This window comes from Arachis stenosperma, chromosome 3 (genome assembly GCF_014773155.1).
Source record: "Arachis stenosperma cultivar V10309 chromosome 3, arast.V10309.gnm1.PFL2, whole genome shotgun sequence".
In the NCBI taxonomy this organism is placed as follows: domain Eukaryota; kingdom Viridiplantae; phylum Streptophyta; class Magnoliopsida; order Fabales; family Fabaceae; genus Arachis; species Arachis stenosperma.
In genome coordinates, this window is record NC_080379.1 from 66677265 (window position 1) to 66682365 (window position 5101).

Consider the following 5101-nt stretch of genomic DNA (forward strand, 5'->3'; position numbering starts at 1 on the left):
ATTGAGAAGACCGGATCTTAAACCTGTGGCTAGAGGATGGTTGGAGTTCATCCAACACTCTATCATTCCCACTAGAAAATGATCTGAGGTAACTGTGGAATGGGCCATCATGATCCATAGTATCATGATTGGAGAAGAAGTAGAAGTTCATGAAATCATACCTCTAGAACTCTACAAGGTGGCTGACAAGTCCTCTCCTTTGGCAAGATTAGTCTTTCCTCATCTCATATGTCACCTTTGCTATTCAGCTGGGATTGTTATAGAGGGAGACATCCTCATTGAAGAGGACAAGCCCATCACTAAGAAGAGGATGTCGCAAACTAGAGAGCCCATTCATGGCGCTCAACAAGAGCATGAGGAATTCCCTCATCAAGAAATCCCTGAGATGCCTTAAGGGATGCAATTTCCTCCACACAATTATCGGGAGCAACTCAATACTTCTTTGGAAAGCTTGAATTACAACATGGACCAATTAAGGGTGGAACACCAAGAGCACTCCATCATTCTCCATGAGATTAGAGAAGATCAAAGAGCTATGAGGGAGGAGCAACAAAGGCAAGGAAGAGACATAGAGGAGCTCAAGAGCACCATTGGTTCTTCAAGAGGAGGAAGACGCCACCCTCACTAAGGTGGACTCATTCCTTAATCTCCTTCTCTAATTATTTTTCTGTTTTTGGCTTTATGTTGTAGGTTCTATCTATGTTTGTGTCTTCACTACATGATCATTAGTGTCTAGTGTCTATGTCTTAAAGCTATGAATAACTCCATGAATCCTTCACCTCTCTTAAATGAAAAATATGCTTAATTACAAAAGAACAAGAAGTACTTGGATTTCAAATTTTATCTTGAAACTAGTTTAATTATTTTGATGTGGTGGCAATACTTTTTGTTCTTTGAATAAATGCTTGAACAGTGCATATTTTTGATCTTGTTGTTTATGAATGTTAAAATTATTGGCTCTTGAAAGAATGATGAACAAGGAGAAATGTTATTGATAATCTAAAAAATCATGAAATTGATTCTTGAAGCAAGAAAAAGCAGTGAAAAAAAAGGAAAAAAATATGATGAAAAAAAAAAGAGAAAAAGAAAAAGAAAAAAAGCGAGATGAAAAAGCCAATAGCCCTTTAAACCAAAAGACAAGGGTAAAAAAGGATCCAAGGCTTTGAGCGTCAGTGGATAGGAGGGCCCAAGGAAATAAAATCCAGGCCTAAGTGGCTAAATCAAGCTGTCCTTAACCATGTGCTTGTGTTATGAAGGTCCAAGTAAAAAGCTTGAGACTGAGAGGCTAAAGTCGTGATCCAAAGCAAAAAGAGTGTGCTTAAGAACTCTGGACACCACTAACTGGGGACTTTAGCAAAGCTGAGTCACAATCTGAAAAGGTTCACCCATATATGTGTCTGTGGCATTTATGTATCCGGTGGTAATACTGGAAAACAAAGTGCTTACGGTCACGACCAAGACTCATAAAGTAGCTGTGTTCAAGAATCAACATGCTGAACTAGGAGAATCAATAACACTATCTGAAATTCTAAGTTCCTACAGATGCCAATCATTCTGAATTTCAAAGGAAAAAGTGAAATGCCAAAACTGTTCAGAAGCAAAAAGCTACAAGCCCCGCTCATCTAATTAAAACTAAGTTTCATTGATACTGTGGGATTCATTTTATATTCTCTTCTTTTTATCCTATTTTGTTTTCAGTTGCTTGGGGACAAGCAACAATTTAAGTTTGGTGTTGTGATGAGCGGATAATTTATACACTTTTTGGCATTATTTTTATATAGTTTTTAGTATGTTTTAATCAGTTTTTAGTATATTTTTATTAGTTTCTAAGCGAAATTCACATTTCTGGACTTTACTATTAGTTTATGTGTTTTTCTGAATTGAGGGACCTGAGCAAAAATTTGATTCAGAGGTAGACAACGGACTACAGATGCTGTTGGATTCTGACCTCCCTGCACTCGAAATAGCTTTTCTGGAGCTACAAAACTCCAAATGGTGCACTTTTAAGTGAGTTCGAAAGTAGACATCCAGAGCTTTCCAGCAAAATATAATAGTCCATACCTTGCACGAGTTTTGACGACGTAAACTGGCGTTCAAACGCCCCTTGTTTGCCCTATTCTGAAGTTAAACGCCAGAAACAGGTTATAAGTTAGAGTTAAACGCCCAAACTGGCATAAAAGTTGGCGTTTAACTCCAAGAGAAGCCTCTACACGTGTAAAGCTCAATGCTCAGCCCAAGCACACACCAAGTGGGCCCCGGAAGTGGATTTCTGCATCATTTACCTATTTCTATAAACCTTAGTAGCTAGTTTCATTATAAATAGGACCTATTACTATTGTATTCAAAATTCTGGATGATATATTTTCATATTTGGGGAGGCTGGCCATTCGGCCATGCTTGGACCTCCAGATCACTTATGTATTTTCAACGGTGGAGTTTTTACACACCATAGATTAAGGTGGAGCTTTGCTGTTCCTCGAGTATTAATGCAAAGTACTATTGTTCTTCTATTCAATTCATGCTTATTCTTATTCTAAGATACTCATTCGCACACAAGAACATGATGAATGTGATGATTATGTGACGCTCATCACCATTCTTACCTATGAACGTGTGACTGACAACCACTTCTGTTCTACAAGCAAAGGCTAGAGTGTGTATCTCTTGGATTCCTGGCTCATGCGTGTTGTTTGCCTCTCCTAACAACAGAGCCTTCAATTCCTTGAGATAAGAGTCTTCGTGGTATAAGCTAGAATTCATTGGCAGCATTCTTGAGATCTGGAAAGTCTAAACCTTGTCTGTGGTATTCCGAGTAGGATCTGGGAAGGGATGACTGTGACGAGCTTCAAACTCGCGAGTGTTGGGCATAGTGACAGACACAAAAGGATCACTGGATTCTATTCCAACATGATCGAGAACCGACAGATGATTAACCGTGTGGTGACAGCGCATTTGGACCATTTTCACTAAGAGGACGGGAAGTAGCCATTGACAATGGTGATGCCCAACATACAGCTTGCCATGGAAAGGAGTATGAAGGATTGGATGAAGGCAGTTGGAAAGCAGAGATTCAAGAGGGATGAAGCATCTCCATACGCTTATCTGAAATTCCCACCAATGATTTACATAAGTATCTCTATATTTATTTTCTGTTTATTTATCTTTTAATTATGAAAACTCCATAACCCATTTGAATCCACCTGACTGAGATTTACAAGGTGACCATAGCTTGCTTCAAGCCAACAATCTCTGTGGGATCGACCCTTACTCACGTAAGGTTTATTACTTGGACGACCCAGTGCACTTGCTGGTTAGTTGTGCGAAGTTGTGAAAAAGAGTTGAGATTACAATTGTGTGTACCAAGTTGTTGGCGCCATTGTGTATCACAATTTTGTGCACCAGTCATGCAAGTCAGACAGATGGGGTGGCAAAGCTACTTGATACGCCACCAGCCCGAATCGCATTAGAATCTCGAATGGTCCTATACACCTCGGATTCAACTCCTTGGTCTTAATCGCTATTCCAATCCCAGTTGTTGGTGTAACCCTAAAAAATACATGCTCTTAACATATATTCCAATATCTGAATAGTCCATTTCGACTGTCTATCCATTTGTGGATGATATGCAGCAGTGAAAAACTCCCCAAAACCTTGATGTGAATCGGGGATCACGGTCCGATACTATACTCGACGGCACACCATGCAACCTTACTATCTTCTTTATATACAACCTTTCCAAGTCTTCTATAGAACAATTCACTCGGGTAGACAGAAATGAGCAGATTTGGTTAAGTGAACTACGATCACCCAAACCGCATCAAATCCCAACCTAGTCATCGGTAACCCGATCACAAAATCCATCGCGATTCCTTTCCACTTCCACTGAAGAATTTCAAGAGGTTGTATCATTCCTGACACGTCAAACACTTGGATACCACTGTAGCTACATCACCTTTCATCTCAGGCCACCAAAACATCTTCTTTAAGTCATACTACATCTTCGAACTTCCGGGATGAATAGGAAATCCACTACAGTGAGCTGCCAATAACAAGTCTTGCCTCAACCTCCCGACATCCGGTATGTGAATCTTCCCCTTATTTCTCCACAAACCCTCACCATCCTTAGTGAAATACTCACGCCTCTTATCACCAACTGGTTGGAACAATTGCTGAGGCTTCTGCTCATCTTGCTGAGCCTTTTGAATCTCCATTTTAAACGTACTTGAAATCCGCAACTGGTTTAAATAAGCTCTTCTAGCAACCTCATCATTGTCCAGCTTAAGATCCACAACTTATCCATTAGCTCTTCTTCCTTGATTCTCATCCAAGCAATTGTTAAAGATCCCTGACTCAAAGCGTCTACGACCACCTTCGCCTTTCCAGGGTGATAATTCATTTCAAAATCGTACTCCTTAAGTAACTCCATCCATCTTTTCTAACGCATATTAAGCTCTTTCTGATCAAAGACGTACTTGAGACTTTTATGATCAGAAAAGACGTTAAACCTTACTCCATACAAGTGGTGTCTCCAGATCTTCAATGCAAACACAACTGCCGCTAATTCCAAGTCATGAGTTGAGTAATCCACCTCATGCGGTCTCAGCTGACGCAACGTGTAAGCCTCCTCATTCCGGTGTTGCATCATCATGTAGCTTAAACCCTTCAGAGAAGCATCATAGTATACTTCGAACGGTTGATGCGGTTCCGGCAAGATTAAAACAGGTGCTGGAGTTAACTTCTGGTTCAGAGTCTGAAAACTTTCTTCATAAATCAACGTCCACACAAACGGCACTTCCTTTCTTGTCAACTTAGTCATTGGTAGTGCAATCTGGGAAAATCCTTCAATGAATCTCCGGTAATATCCGGCTAAACCCAAGAAGCTTATGACATCCGTCACCGTTGTTGGTCTCTTCCATTCCATCACTGTTTCCCCTTAGAAGGATCTACAGTTATTCCTCCTTTGCTCACCACGTGACCTAAAAACTTCATTTCCTCCTTCCAGAACTCACACGTCGGTAACTTAGAGTACAACTTCTGCTGCGTCACTCTGATTATCGTCATTAAGAATCTGGAAATTTTCCTTAAACCAAATATCGATTTT